Here is a 16,952-nt window from a genome sequence, read left to right as displayed (position 1 = left end):
GGAAGACAGATGGTAAACAAGTAGATAAATGAGTTAATTTTAGTTAGTGATAAGTGCTGTGAAGAAAATTAGAGCACAGTCATGTGATGGAGTTACCAGGGCTGGCTACTTTAGAGTGGGGATAATCTCATGGGCTGTTGGGAGAATTAAGTACATTAACATAAGAAATGTGTTTGGCCCAGAGCCTGCCAGAGAACCATCGCTTAGTAGATAACTGGCATCATCACCGTCATCATCATCGTGATCACCATCTTCTTAGAACCCCCAAATGAAAGTAAAGCGGAGACGTTGCCCGAGGCTCTTAAACCAACATCCTCTCCAAGCCTCCTGTTTGTGAACCAGGTTCCACATCAAAAACAAAAGAGACAGTGTAATAACCCCTTGCCTCGATTTTCACATTCATTATCTCGTGGAGCCTCCCGACATACATGACATGTTATTGTCTCTACTTTACGACCAGGAAATAGACAAAGGAAAGAGACGTTAGGTGACCTGTTCCAGGGGACTTGGCTGAGTGAGTTACAAAGCGAGACTCCTGGAATCTAATTCCATGACTAGTCACTTTTCCACCAACCACTAGTTTCCAAGAAGGGATGTAGAAGAGAGGGGAAAAACCAATAAATCTGGGTGGCATCCATCCACCTAACCATCTATGCTTCACTTTAATAAAATGTATCAGTATTTATTATACTATGTGCCAGGCTTTGTCCTAGGCGGGCAAGACAACAAGATCCCTACTGTCACAGAGGTTGCATTTTAGTGGCAGCCGAGGCAGACGTGACCACAAAAACAAATGGACAGCTACTATCAGGTGAAGAAAGCTATGAAGGAAAAAAGCAGGAGGACTTCTGACCTGCCTAAACTTTGGGGAATGACTAGATGTTGGCTGAGGAGAGGGGTGGAGGGGGAGAGGGGCGTGAAGATGGGTGGGGAGGATTTTGGACTTTCCAGGTGAAAGGCAAGACAAAGGCAGAAGCCTGGGACAGCTCCCAGAGCTTGTCTGCCTACTGTGTGACAGGTGTGAGCCAGGTTTTTTGCATATGTTGCCTTGTTTCAAGGAAGGCCAGCCCATTAAGAAGGAAACTCAAGTCTGAGATTTGATAATCCCTCACATTTGCATAGCGTGTTATAGTTTTCAACATGCTTCTCATACATTTGTCATCACCTCTGATCCTGCAACGCCCCTGTAACGTAGGGAGAGAAGGTATGACTATCCCCATTTGATAGCAGGATAAAATGAACCACAGAGAAGGCCACTGGTTTGCCTAAGGCCACCCAGCTGGTATCTCATGGTGCCAGGCCTAGAATAGAGGTCTCTGTCTTCCATCATCAAGAACCTTCACAAGGCTGCCTCCTCAGAAGCTGGAGTGGTGAAATGCCTACAGTGGTGAAGTAGGGTTTCATCCCAAGTCCTTTCAGACTCCAATGCTCCCTGCATTCTGGCTGAGCCACTTAAAACTCCCAGTGAGAGTACGTCAATGTGTCTCAGCCATTAGTTGAGACTTTTGGGGTTCCAGTTAGGGTGCAGAGACTTTAGAAATCAAGTCTCTCTCTCTCTTTTTTTTTTTTTTTTTTAGTTTTGTTTGTTTTGGCTGTGTCACGCAGCTTGTGGGATCTTAGTTCCCCGACCAGGGATCGAGCGCAGGCCCTCAGCAGTGAAAGAGCTGCGTTCTAACCACTGGACCGCCAGAGAATTCCCTAGAAATCTAGTCTCTGGGAGCAGGTGTGACTTGCCTAAGGACACACAGCACAGAACTGGATTGGGACTCAAGTCTCCTAGCTTCCTGTCCAGTACTCAGCTCAATCACTACCTTATCTCAAAGGCATTTCAATAATTCAGAGATGGAAAAGTAAGGCCTCTGACTCAATCTTACAGATGGGGGAAGAAAACTCACCACCAAGGGGGCAGCCTCAAACCCCACCAAAGGAGGTGCCTGACACAGGACAGATCCAGTGACCTGGGCCGCACTTCCCTCCAGCCTGAGGAGGAAGAGTTCCAGGGGCTGCCTGAGCTGGGTGTTGACACCCAGATACGCCCAATGACTTGTCAAACCCTGTTGTGAGCCACCCAGCCTCATCAGCAGTGATCAATCACATTCACTAATTACCCACAGGGAGGCCCTGCCGCCGCTGCTCACGGAGGAATCATTTTTCAGTCATCCGCATGGAAGGTGTTCCCTGGGCATGACAGGAGCACTCCGGGGCTGTTGTGCTTGACAGTGGCCCATCTGGTTTCTGGATGCACAGGTTGTGAAATGTGCCTTATCACATGCTGGGGCTCACTTGGGGGCCTCAATTGGGAAATGGCAGCGCCTAGGGCATGGCTCTACAATGACTCCAGTTTGAATGAGGCAGTGTGAACTAATAGTTACAGGGTGGGCCCCAGAGCTATGCTGATCTGGGTTCCAGTTTCATCTCTGCTATTACTAGCTGTGTGACTTTATGCAACTTGACCTCTCTGTGCCTCAATTTTCTTACCTGTAAAAAAATGGGGGACGATGAGAGCACTAACTTCACAGAGTTATTATGATAGCTATTGTTCACTGAGCGCCTACTAAGTGCCAGGTGCTGGCCCAACAATTTCTAGTCATCGTTTTGTTTAATCTTTAGAACTTTGTGAAGTATTACTGTTGGAAAATGCAATGGGATAATGGAGGCATGGGATAATGGAGGCAAAGTGATCAGCACAATGCCAGCACATAGTAACATGAACTATTACTACTAACACTCACTTTGTGGGGTAGCCCCCAGAAAACTGCATGACAACTCACAACCTCACTCTCTCCTTCTACTAGCGGCAGAAGGAGACCTGATGCTTGGAGAGTCCCAGATAAAGAGGGGCACGCACTGCCAGCTTCATCCTCTGGATCCAGGTGGGCAAGCTGACTGAGAGCCATCAGGCTCCAGCCAACACCTCTAGTTGCACGGAAATTAATTATATGCCATTTTCTAATTATACCACAAACTCACTTTCTCCCCTTTGAAAATCCCTTCCTCGATGGGAATTTTTCTTTCATGCTATATTCTCCTCTTGGTTTCCTGTCCAATTTTCCTATTTTTTTCCTCTATTGTTCAATTGAGATGTGAAAGAAGTTGCAATCTACCTCTAGACCCAGGGCACCACATCCTTTCATTCATTCATTCACTCTGCTGAATAGGCCCTGTGCTGGGTACTGGGACATAAAGGTAAATATCATGCTGTCCCCACCCTCAAAAGTTCTCAATTCTTGCTGACCTCCTAGGAAGGCCCAGTGAAATAACATCAAATATTTGTGAGAGAATTTCCCTTCAAGACTTTCACTAGATCAGTTGCTCTGACCTTTTTAAGGAGGCAAAAGCAATAGAAGAAGGGGGCAGCCAGCCAGGATTATTTGCTCCATTTTACAAATGGAAAAGCTGAGTTCCACAAAGGGGAGGGAAGACAAGGGAAGGAAAGGAGCTAAGTTATTTTATGCGTCAGGCCTTGTGCCTTTTCGTTCTCAAACATGCCGTGAGGTGGGCGTTATCACCATTTTACATATGCAGAAACTGACACTTACGGACTCACCCAGTCCGTACACGGCAGAGCTGGGCTCAAACACAGGTGTGACCCCACAGCAAAGCTCTCAGCCTGCCTACTCAGCTACTATACTGTAGGTCAGCGGTAGATCTGGGAATCTCCTGCCTTCCAATCCTCTGCCAGGTCTTCTAGGCCAATGGTTCTTTTTTTTATTTTTATTTTTTTGTTGCGGTACGCGGGCCTCTCACTGTTGTGGCCTCTCCCATTGCGGAGCACAGGCTCCGGACGCGCAGGCTCAGCGGCCATGGCTCACGGGCCCAGCTGCTCCGCAGCATGTGGGATCTTCCCGGACCGGGGCACGAACCCGTGTCCCCTGCATCTGCATCGGCAGGTGGACTCTCAACCACTGTGCCACCAGGGAAGCCCCCAATGGTTCTTAAATTTGAACATGCATTAGAATCACCTGGAGGGCCTGTTAAAACACATATTGCTGAACCCCACCCCCAGAGTTTCTAATTCAGTAGGTCTAGGGTGGGCCTGAGAATTTGCATTTCTAAGGAGTTCCCGGGTGACGATGCTAGTCCAAGGACCACACTTTGAGAACACCGTTTTTTCTTTAATTAGGTGAACCAATAATTCTCTCTTTTAAAAATAATGACTCTCTTTCCTTCCTTTCCTCATTTCAAAAGTAACACAGATTTGTAAAACACAGTATATAAAATATGGAACATATAGAAAAATTAGAAGCAGAGGCTAGCATTCACCTGCATTCCTCTGCTCAGAAATAAGCACTGGTAAGCAGTCTGTTATAACTCTTAGTCTTTTTTCAACATCTGTGCTGGTAGGAAGCAGGGTAGCACATTGGTGTGGGCATCCTTGTGGCCCCTGGTAAGATCTCAGCTCTTCAGTGAGATGTTGGGAAGATATTGCCTGGGGCAAGCTGAAATCCCCTCATCCTTAAATTTATACTCCCATCCTTCAGTGGATTGCTGGGAGGGTTACAGGAGATGATGTATTTATCAAGTACCGGACACTGTGTCCGCTGTGGAGTCAGCGCTCAAGAAAAGGCTTGGCTGTTATTTTTGTTCTAACCGAAGGGCGCTTAGGGTGTGCTATTTGTGTTTTCAGCCCTGCGGCCCTTCCTCCCCCTCCTCCTCCTCTATGTGGACCCCTGACGACCCTCTTGGCTCCAGGCACCGACCGGGCCTCCTGGGCGAGGGCAGCGGGCCGAGTGGCAGGGACCGCCGCCGTTTGGCTCGTCGAGGGATCTCTCGGACCGGGGCCCAGTCCGCCTGTTTTACAGCCCAGCCTTAACGAGGATTTTTAACTTTTCATTCACCAGCAGCGTAGCTCCGACTTTTAATAACACACCTCGTGCACGACAAAAATTTGCTCCTGGCAATCATGGTTTCGACCACAAAACCACAGCGGGAGGCGTTCCTAGTTAACTCTTTCAGCGCTGCAGGCGGTCTGGAGCTCAGCGCTCCCGGAGCTTGGGTGGAGCGGTGGATGGGTCGGGTCCCCCTCCCACCCTCCGCTTCTGCTCTCCAAGATTTCGGGGACGAAGATGATTCCAGACGGCGGCTGGGGGCCCAGACTGCGGCCCGAGCGGGGCTACAGAGGGGGAATCCTGGCGCGCCTCGCTCACTTCCCTCTCTCTCGTCCATTCGATAGATCTACTACGTGCTGATCACTTAATCTTAATCCCCTCATATCCTCGACGGGCTGGACGGGACAGTGCAGGCCGGCCAGGCACCCAGTAGGCCCTCGCGCACTCTAAAGATGGGACTCTAAACATGGCGGCCAGGCTGGGGCCCGTCGCCCATCTGGGAGCTCTTTTCCCGCGAGAAGTGGGCGTCCGGCAGCGACTTCCTGCGCCCTCGCCGCCCCAGGATCCCTTGCGACCGGCTTTAGCCCCCCGAGGCGCCCAGGAAAGCGGGATGGAGGTACACGAGGTTTGCGGAGTCCTGGAGGCTGGCAGATGCTCCCGGCCCGTCCACATAAAAGTCCCGTGCGCTCCCCCCACCAGCTGCCTGGAGCTGGCTTTTAACTCCACCACCTTGGCCTCCATGCTCCTCAAGCGCCGGCCTTCGAAGTGGCCTAGTAATAGGGCTCACGTTTATGGAGCTGCTCCTCCGGGCCGGTTGGCCTACATACGGGAGCTCACTGTTTCCCTGACCAGGTGGGTGTTTATAATCTTTATTGGACAGAGGAGGAAACTGAGGGTCAGAGAGGAGAAGGAGATTCACCAGGACCCTGAAGTTGCTAAGTGGCAGAGTTTAGAGTCATGTGCAAGTCCGGCTTTTCCTACTACGCCAAGGCCCAGCAAGAGGTGGTGTTTCTGTCGGGATCAAAATGGATGCTAGGACCAGTCCTCTTAATTCTACACGTTTGGGGGGAATGCAGCAGCAGCAGGAGCTCAAAACTTGCAAGCCAAGCAGCGGATTCCACCCCTCAACCCCCCTTATCAGTAAAGGCACTTGAGCCCCCAGGCACTGAGACACTGTCATTGTAATCTTTAGTGGTGACTTCAGAGTCTGCCAGCAATTACACAGCAGGCACAGGTTCCCCTCACCCCACCCCAACCGGAGAAGCCTCTACTGTCAGGAGTTCTGACTTCAAACTCAAATCATTAAGGAGGAGAAATGCAGGAAACCTTTTTGTTCAAGTAACCCAGCTTCAGGACATTTACCCCCTAAGGGGCACCAATGAATACATTTCTGTCCGCAGCCTCTGCTGTTTTAACCAACAGATCTGAGTGGGATGGAGACACATCAGAAGATGTTTTTTGTTTTCAAAGTATGGAAAAATAGAAGGCAAGAGTTTCAGAAATGCTCATTGATTGGTTATTTCTGTATGAAGTAACAAGGCTATCTTAGATTGCTCCTTACCAGCCTTTAAGTCAATTGCTTGTCTAAAGTTACTGGATACCGCAGCAGCTCCATTAAGTGGGTCCCAATATGGCCACAATTTACAGATGAGGAAACTGACATTCAGACTGGTGAAGTGACTTGGCCAAGGTCACACAGCTAATTAGTGGCAGCTGGAACTTGAACCCAGGTATTGGCTCCACTGCCCCTGTTCTTATCCTAGTTGTTAACATGTTATCAGCCCCAGGGAGCCCATTCAAGAGGAATCCGATGCCCAGTGATTGTACCATGAACATAGTTAGCTAACCCCAGAGAATCCAAGAGCTGACTGGTATCGTGGAAACTTGTCTGCGGTCAGGACCCACCAACTGCTCTGCTCTCAGGTCTTCAAGTTCTTAAAACAGTCTATTAAGGAGTAGCTAGAAAAAAAGATTGTTCAATCCTTGACTCTGCCTACTCACCCCTGAGGGTGGCAGGAAGAGGATAGTCTGTGTTTTAGAAGCCTGGCTTCTGCCAGCTTCCCAAACCCAGGCTACGGCAGCCCAGAATCCCAGCCTCATCCCACCTTCTCTGAGGTCTGGACCCCAAGCCAGGGGTCCATGGTGAAAGTCATCATCAGCCAGCGGGGATTCTAAATCCCAGATATGGGCAGGAAGGCACCTGTGTCCTGTCAGGCAATAGAGATGACCTCACTGAAAACCACATCTCAGCCTCCTCAGCCTTAGAACCGCCTCTGGATGAAATCAACCACATGTTATTTGAGTGCATCTTCAGACTTTGGCTCTGTGCTAAGCATTTTACAGCCTTTATCACACAACTCTCTCAAGAATCCTACAAAACATTCTTGTACCCATTTTCTAGATGAGGAAAATGAAGCACAGGTCAGTTGAATGACTTGCCCAAATCAAGATCTCAGCCCATGAGGAATGGAGCCTGGATTTGAACCTAGGTCAAGCTGACTAAAGAGTGCATATGTTTAACCAGCACACTTCACCTTCCCACTTGGGACTGTTCCAACCCAACAAACAAGTCCCTTTAGAGAAACCCAACTCTCTGCCTAAGACAGTTCTTAGAACCACCTCAAAGAAGTTCCTTTTGGCAAGAAGATAGAAAGCCTAGATGGGACTGGAGCTGTCTCTGATTTCCAAGGCCCCCTTCACAGTATCAGAAAGTGGTGCTGAAAGCCTTCACAGTTTCAGTCCTGTGTTTCCCTACCTGGCTCGAAACTGCTCAGCAGAGAGAGAAAGGAAAAAAAATTTTTTTTCCCAGGGAAACACTCAGCTCTAGCTTGAGACGGGGCTTGCCTCAGCACGCCAAAATGAGATCGTCAGCCCATTCATTTACCCTTACAAATTGCTCTGTGAATCTTGGCGCCAGCCTCCCTGCTCTTTCCCCTTCTAGAAACCCCATCCAGACTCCATGCTCACAGCGCGCCAGGCATCCACTGGTGTTTACTCACTCAAGTTCATTCGACATCTTCCTGCTCCCAGGCTCGCAGGCTTGACGGATGGATCGGCACCGCGCACCAAGGCTCTGCTGACCGCTCGTCTCTAATTCTTGCCTGACACAGACATTCCCTGCGCAGGGAAGTGTTTGATTTATGTTGAGGTTTCAGTGTCGGGATTCTGCTGACAGGTAGGTTCCCGGCAGCTCTGCCGCTGATTGGCTACAGGTACAGGTGCCGGCGACAGCAGGTATACCTCAACAGGTGCAGCTGTTAACTCTTGGCCTGCCGAGCTGGGGGCGGAGCCATGGGTGGAGCTGGCCAATTCCTTCCTTGGTGAGGGGGTGGGGGGTGGAGATTAAGGAGGAGGGAGGAGAGAAAAATGTTGGAGAGAAGATAGCCAGAGGAAAAGTACAGGGACAAACAGATACTTGGCTGCAGGAAACCTCGATTCCTGTTTCTAGTTAGTATCCTGGATACCCCGGAACATCCCCCCACCCCCGCAAATTCCTTGGGCCCCTCTTCTACCCAGCATCAACTACTTCACAGCCACCAGGGAATTCTCAAAAGAGAGAGCAGATCTTCCCCTGTGGGTCTCTGTAAAAGTTCCCTTTCTTTTTCCTAGAGCTTCCCTTTAAGATAACGACATCTTATTTCTGAATAGTCTTCTTCAGTTATTCAGGTGATTTCTTTTGACTTTCACAGTGACCCACTGTGGTAGCTATGATTATCACGCTCTCTTCCTCCCCAATACACACACTTCACAGGTGAGGAAATGGAAGCCAGAGAGGTAACGTGACTTGCCCAAGGGCATGAGCTAGTGAGTGTCAGAGCCCAGATCTGAATCTTCAGTCATCTCACTGCAAATTTGGCTTTCCCTTTGAGCTGAAGTCAGTGGCCACAATTCAGCAGACATTTATTGAGCACCTGTGGTGTGCCAGGCCCTACTCTGGGTTCTGAGGTGACAGAGGCCAAAAAGACAGGGTCACTGCTCTTAGAGGAGTTTATAGTCTGGGGGCGGGTGTTGGTGGTGTGGGGGGGTGGGGCAGTAGGGTGGGAGGCAGCCTGTTATTTGGTGTGATACAGATCTCAATGAGGGGTGAGCAAACCACATACCTCCGGCCAGCACAGAAGGGATGGAAAAGTCGAAGTCAGTCACCTCCAAAGCCTTAGCTCGCCAGTCATTTCACAAACTCTAATAAGTGCTTCATTCTGTGTTGGAAACGCAGGAGAAATCAGTTGCCCGTTAGACTAAGTAATTGTGAATGATTGCCATGAGCTGTCTCCTGTAAAAAACAAGGTTGGTAAACCCAGAAGGTCCACAAACACAGACAGGAGAATGCTAGAGGTTTTTTTTAGAGCTTCCACCAGGATTAATTTGAAATTGAATCTAAGCCAATCTTGGTATCTTTTGTTTCTCCTTTCTCTCTTTCTGTTCTCCCCCCACCACCCCCCTTTTGGCAAATTATCTCTTTGCTCTGTCTTCCTGGGAGCCTCACCTTGGCCCACTCCTTTCTCTCTCACGGAAAGGCGGAGTTTCAGCTACTCCTGCCAATTTGATGGAGGTTTTCAAGGTAAAGTAAGGATCCAGAGCAGCCCCCTTGGGGTGCAGTCATGCCTGTGGAAAGGGGGTACCAGGTTTGAGAACTGTCAGGTTGGTTTCTCACTGGAGGCTGTGTTGGGGATAGCCAAGGGGGTCGTGACAAATAATAGCAAATAATAATTGCTAATGAAGCCACCTCCTCAGAGCAGGCCTCTCCTGCCACCCTTGTCAAAGCAGACATTCGGTCACTGTATCGCGCCACTTAATTTGGTTCTCTGCAAATCCCTTATGACTTTTGGACATGTTTCTAATTGTTTATTGTCTTTCTCCCCTTCTTCTGGAGTGTGAACTCCATAAGAGCAGAGACCTTGTCTGTCTGTTCACTGTTGTAGCTTCAGCGCCTTCCACAGTGTCTGGCACATGGTGGGCGTTCAGTGTACCGCCTGCGTCAGGCATTGTGCTAAGCCTCTGCATACATTGTCTCATCTAATCCTTACAGCCACCCTATGCGATGGGCACTTCTGTTATGCTTGTTTTAGAGATGAGGAAACTGAGGTACGAAGTGATTAAATAAGTTACTCAAGCTGCAGGGCCTGGGAGTGGTAGAGCTGGAGCTGGGATCTGATCTGACAGCATAGCCTGGGTACCCAAGCACTGGACAGGGGTTACTGGTGGCAGGAGGGCCATTTGGTGCCAGTTGTAACTGCAGAGCTTACTATAGCCCAAGGGATGGCACGCTTGTCTGTGTACCTGTCCGCCCACCTCCTGAAAGGCTGTGGAGTTTCTGTCAGCTGTGTTGCAACTCACAGGTAAAGGGCCATGGGGGTGACTCATGCTGGCTGGGCTCAGGTGGAGGCTGGTATTCCAGGCAGCGTGTCTGTGCTCGCTGGGCTCTTTAAAATGGGTCCTTTCCATCTACCTCTGGATCTTGCGTCTTTAATCACCCGCACGCATCTGCAGAGATCAGCAGAGGCCCAAATCATGGGGCACAGGGCTTCTATGTCTCCACACACGGAAGGCTCCAGAAGGCACCCTGGATGAGATGGAGGGACTAGTGGTCTGCGGTAGGTAGGCAGGGTACCATGAGCCAGTTTATAAGGTCACCAGACCCCTCCAGCAGGAGCTGAGCCTCCCAATATGGAGGTACCGGCTGTTGTAGGCCTTCGTTGAAAGCCTCAGAGACGCCAAGGTTTTAGACACCACCCAAGCTTCGCTCCCGCTCTCGGCCCTCTCCTTCTCCTCTGTAGCATGGGCATGGCCCAGGGCTTGGCTGGGCTGGCATCTCTTCCCCTTCTCAGATTGGCCCCATTCTTGGTTTCTTGGCGGAGGAGATTGAAAACAGACCATCCAATCCTATGTGACATAATAATTATATTCACAGTAATAGTAAACAATGATGGCTGCTATTCGTTTCATGTTTGCATTTTGCAAACACAGTGCTAAGAGTTACCTGTGTCGTCTGATAGTATTGCTCTGAGACTGGCAGACCTGGGTTGAAATCCCAGCCCAGCCACTTACTGGCTGTGTGATGTTGGGCAAGTGACTTAAGCTTTCCTCACCTGTTTCCTCACCTGTAAATGGTTATAAAAATAGTATCCCCCTCATGGGCTTATTGTGAGAATTAAATGAGATAATGTATGTGAAGTGCATTGTGCAGCGCCTGGCACAGAGCACTCAGTAATTGTTAGGAAAGCTTCTTTTCCCCTCATTTAATTCACATTTAAACTCAGTGAGGAAGCTGTTACCTCACTTTACAGGCAAAGAAACAGATTCAGAGGGGTTAAATGATTTGTCAAAAGTCAAAAGCTAATTAAGTGAAAGAGTTGAGATTTGAACCCACATCTTTCTGCCTCCACTCTTGTAGAACTAGACTAAGTTAGGAATTATCCTGGGTTCAAGTTCTGCCCAACCGCTGGCCGCTTGCCAGCTAGCTGTGTGACTAGGTAAATCTCTTTTCTCAGAGCCTTGGTTTCCCTCTCTATAAGACAAGATTAGTGAATCACTGTAAGGGCAGAGGTACATATCGTCACCTAGGTTTTCTTTTCTAGATTAGTTCTGGAAAAGAAATATTCCTCCTCCAGACTTCGTGATCTGCCCCCCTGGAGGATGGCACAGTCCTTCATTCCTCCCTCTGCTTTCCAGGGTCGTGACTGCCCGTGAGCCACTGTTCCAAAAGAGTGTGACATTCTTGGCATGTTGGGGAGGAGTGAAGGTTAGGACCACTGAGTAAGTGAGTGCTGAGAGCCAGGGCTGCTTTGTACATCTGTGAAGGTTGTGCACTGCACAGTCACAGGGCTGTTTACAGCAGGAGACTTGCACTATTGGGCATGATGGTCCTGCTAACAGCCCTTCCTTTTCTAACACATTAAAACTTCATGGTTGGGCTTCCCTGGTGGCACAGTGGTTGAGAATCTGCCTGCCAATGCAGGGGACGCAGGTTCGAGCCCTCATCTGGGAAGATCCCACATGCCGCGGAGCAACTAAGCCCATGTGCCAAAGCTACTGAGCCTGTGCTCTGGAGCCCACAAGCCACAACTGCTGAAGCCCACACGCCTAGAGCCCGGGCTCTACGAGAGAAGCCGCTGCAATGAGAAGCCCACGCACCGCTACGAAGAGTAGTCCCTGCTTGCCACAACTAGAGAAAAGCCCGCACGCAGCAACGAAGACCCAACGCGGCCAGAAATAAATAAATAAATAAATTTATATATATATAAAAAAACTTCATGATTATCCCAAACTTAATGAAAATTTGTTGGCATATATAAAAATATAGAAAGGACAAATACCCAAATGTCAATAGTGCTTCTCTGTGGGTGCCGAAATGATAGGATTTTAATTGTTTCCCTATCTCCCCTCTCCCACCAAATTTTCTGCATTGATGGTGCTTTTGTAATTAGGAATTCTAAACAAAGCCCCAGTGTAAATGTCATTAAACCAAAATAAATGCCCTTTGACTCAATGGTCATCATGTCCCTATTCTTCCTGGAGTAAAGATGGAGATAAAGATAGTAAAAATTCAGTCCTTGCTCAGAGCTTCCCTGTGAGGTCCATGGATAGAGATTGGGGGGCTGTCCAACCTGCAGGCTCTAGTCAGCTCAGGAATCGGATCTTAATTAGAATTATTATCATTTGCTGAGCACTTACTCTATGATACTGTCTTTAGATGCTTTATCTCACTCCTCCCTGCATTATGGGATCGCATAATTCATCCCAGACAGAGATTGGCAAACTCCTGGAGACTGACCAGGTTCCTAAAGGAGTAACTCTGGAGTCAACTGCCCGAGACCTTGGACAAGCAACTTCACCTCTTCATTACCCACGTTTCCTCCTCAGTGACATGATCACCACAAGGATTAAAGGAGATAACCCAGTGTCCTTAGTGCCTTACTGCCAGACACAGTCCAGGAGCTTTATTGCATATCATGTAATTCTCTTGAGTCCTGTGGAGTAGTTGTCGTAATTATCCCCACCTTACAGAAGAGGAACAGACTCAGAGAGACGAGGTAACTCATCTAAGGTCACTTGGCTATCTACTTAGTAACAGAGATAGGATCAAAGCAACCTCTACCCGACCCCAAAACCATGGAAACGGTCCTTTCAGTCTCCTGAGTTCCTTTCTGGAACAAAGCCTAAGATGGATGGATGGACGGATGGAAGGAAGGAAGGAAAGAGGGAAGGAAGGAAGAAAGGAAGGATTTGTTAGCTTCTGGACTGCAGGAACTCTACAAGGAAAAATGAATCTCACATGGCACCTGTCCCAGATCTCAACAAGTGTTCAATAAATATGTGTTGAATAAATGAAAAATGAGTGTGTATAATTTACACAAGATCATTCTGGACAAATCAGCTGTGTGGCCTTCTACCCCCACCCCACAGGGAAGACCTCCAAAGTTTGAATCCCTGCCCTCCCTTTTCTTAGCATATACCTTTGGGCCAGTGACTCAATTTTGTAAATTTCAGTGTCCCCATCATCCCTCAGTGGGGTTGACCTGAGGATTAAATAAGATCTCAATGTAGACCCAATGGCAAGGAGTAGTAGGTAGCTGGTATTATAGGTGAGCACTCAGCTTAGGAAGGGGTCCCCAGCCACCACCTATTTCTAGCCTCAACACACAGCTTAGTTCACAGCACTCAGCGCTCAGCCTCCCTTAGAAAGAGCCCCTTCTATGTGTAAAGCTCTTTTCAGTTTACAAAGTGTTTTCCTATGCTTTATCTCCTCTGATAAGGCCACAGAGAGGTGGGGGCACAATGTATTACTGGCCCCATTTGATACATAAACTGAGGTTTAGAGAAAGCACCCCTACTTAAGCAAAGGAGTTTGGATTGGAACCTCAAGTTTGGGATAAAGCGTTACCGTAGACACCATTATGGATCCCGTGGGTCCCGTAAGTACCATCCTGGATGTTCACCTAAAGGTCTGTTTCATCCTAATATTCTCTACCCTGTCACTGGACTTAAGTGGAGGGATAGGCCACACACCAGACATAGAGAATATAGCCCTGATTTGAAGGCGTGGAACGACCTGGAAGTTGTGCTCATGAAGAGTCAGGACAAGGAGTGGGCAGCCTCCAGGCCCTTTTACACTCTGTACTTTAGATTTTTATCACAGTTCTGCCAATAACATGACCTACATTCCTTCTAGAGGAATGGAAGGACATGAGGAATCATGGGGTCTAAAGCCATCCTGGAAGCTCCCCTGAAAAAAAACTAAGAGAAAGTTTGAAAACCCTGGAAACAAGCAAACAGGCAGGGTTTGTCAGTTTGTTTTTTCCACTTGTCAAGTTGATAAAGATGAGAGAAAAGATGCTGAGCCCTGGTGTTGGCAAGGGTGAGAGAAAACAGGCGCTCTCCTTGCTGCAGTGAGTGTGAATCAGTCCAGACTTGGGCTTTCGATTTTAGCCCATCCTTTGATCTAACAGTTTCACTCATAGGAATTTCGCCTAAGCAAATAATCTGTATGCAAAGAGTTATCTGCAAGGATATGCGTCAGAGCATTGTTACAATCCTGAAAAATTAGAATTAATATAAATACCCTTCAGCAGAGATTCAGTGAAGTAAATTAAGGTACTTGAATTGTAGTTGGATACTGAGTCATGGTTCAAAAGGATGCTACAGAAGGCCCCTTAGTACCATGGAAATTACTTCCTACACTTACAGCACAATTGTTAGCATTTTTGTCTTTGCTGTGTGCAAGGCACCAGGCTCAGTTGATTAATCTCATTTAATCCTCAAGACAACGCTGTGAAGTAAGTACCATTATCCTTATTTTACAGATGAGGAAAGTGAGGCCTAGGACTGAAGTGACTTACCCAGGGTCATTTCCAGGGAGTCTCTGAGCTGGCCTTGAACCTGGGTCTGATTCCCTACTTTAAGTCTTTCACTTACTCTACCTTTAGTAAATTAATCCATTCCTATTTTTAAAATCCATTTACATGAATAGAGAAAAAAGAGGAAAGATACACACCAGAGAATATCATGGGTGATAGGATCAGGGGTGATTTATAGCTTGTTCTTTTTGCTTATCTGTCGACATTATTTCTTCCGTTAATAGAAAAAAAGAAACTATTTACAGTTATTAAAGAGTAATAAATCAGAGAAGGCTTACCCCTGAGCTGAGAAGGAAGAAGAGGCCAGAGTGCTGTCTGGAGATTCCTTCTCTGTTGCCAGGAACCAGACAGAACAGGAGGCAGCTAGAGAGAGGAGTGCCAGGAAGAATGTAGCCTCAATCCTGGAAGGAGCGGACCCACTGGAAAGAACAGAACCCAGCTGGCTCAGCCCCTGAGGTCCATTCTTTCCAGGGACCTGGCCTCAGGCCCTAGTAGCCCACCTGCTACTGTGGGCCATCATCAGCCTGCATCAGAAAAGGGCCATTAAACAAGATACTGCCCACTTCCAAATAAGAGAGCTTCGCTGAGAAACACCTGTTAATCCCTACCACCCTGGCAACAAGGCTAAAAATGTATTTCCCCCTCTCTTTCATCTATCTGAAGGAGTCAAACTGGGGACTTGGGGATTCAGATGAGGATTTCCTTGCGGAACTACAGAGGAAAAATGTCCAAGGCCTGGCTTGGACGGAGGGGGTCCTGGTACCCCAGTGCTGAATGGAAGAAGTGAGTGTCTGGGGTCAGGGCTGCCTTCCTAGGTTAGAGTGAGGTGCGGTCGGGTGGGGTGGATGGGGTGGGTGTGGCCTGCTTCAGGCTCAGGGAGGTTCAAATAGGCACAGTTAATCCTTAAGGTCCCTTCCTTTTCCTTAAGGGTTTTCCTTCCTAGGCTGCCTCTGGTGTTTGTTTAGATCTGATCTCACTGGAGGGGGATGTGGTAGGAGGGGAAGGGATTTGCTAGGGCCTTCTGAGCTCAGTACCTTCTGCGGAAGGCAGAGGCCATGTGGTCAGAGGTTAAGTGCTTGACCTTGGACCTTGGGCATTCAGGGGAGGGTTTTTCTGAATCCACGGCTGGCCTGCCCAGAAGAATTTTAAGTCCCTCAGTTTGGGGTAAGGTGGTCAAGCAGTAGGGAAGGGAAAGGGGAATGGCCTAGAGGGGCCTAAGAGCCATATCTTACACCAGGATCAGGCCCCTCGGGCTCTGCCCTTGGGAAGGCGGTCACTCAAAGGTCACCAACCATTCACCGCCCCTCACTTGCCCCAACTCACCTTTCAACTGGTGTCTGGACAGGCTGCCCACGCTGCCTGGGCACGTGCCATGCTGTGGCCAGCTTTCCCTCCCAGACTAGGCTCATTTATTTGACTCCATCACCCCCCCCCCCCCGTTGCATTCCCCAATTGCTCTGGAACCTCCTCCACTTCTTGACCCAGCTGTGTTCACACATTATTCATTTTTTTAATACTTACTTAAAAAGGTATTCTTTAATGAGTAGCTCTCATTTTTTTAATACTTAACTATATGCCAGACTGTGCTAAGCACATTACCCACCCTGTTCCACTCAATCCTCACAAATGCCCAAAGGTTTCGTTACAGCCATCACCTCTGTCTTACAGGTGTGGACACAGGCTAAGGAACCTCATCATGTCATGCGGCCCTGGAGTGACCAAGCTGGGAACTGAGCTCAGGCTGTTTGCCTCAAAAACTCAGTTTCCGAACCACCACTTTCTGTTGCCTGAACAAGCAGTCATTCAGTAAATTTAGTGAGGACCTGCTCTGGTCAGGCATGTGTACCACAGGCTGCGGAGAGAAACGGATACTGTCTCTTTCTGCCCCCAAGGAAGCCTGGTGGGTGAACCTTCATCAAATCCCTCTACTGGGGAAAACCTTTCCTCGTTTCTCTATCTACAACTGGAGTTTTGCTCAATCTTTTTTGCTATCGAATTTCATGGATTCATGTGTGTTGGAGGATTCCATGAGAATTCTCTAATCTCACCCTCCAGGTGATGCAGGAGTCTGTACTGCAGAGCACCTGCCCCAGCACACACACACACACACGCATGCACACGCACGCACGCACACACGCACAGACGGTAGAGCACATCTAGTTGAGAACTTAGATTCTGGAGATGAACTACTTGAGTTCAAATCTTGACTCTACTATTTACTGCCTGTGTGACCTTGGGCAAGTCCTTTGATCTCTTTGATCCTCAGTTT

The sequence above is a fragment of the Stenella coeruleoalba genome (assembly GCF_951394435.1).
Source record: "Stenella coeruleoalba genome assembly, chromosome: 1".
In the NCBI taxonomy this organism is placed as follows: Eukaryota; Metazoa; Chordata; class Mammalia; order Artiodactyla; family Delphinidae; genus Stenella; species Stenella coeruleoalba.
The sequence above is the reverse complement of the archived record's forward strand: the minus strand, read 5'-3'. Positions refer to the sequence as shown.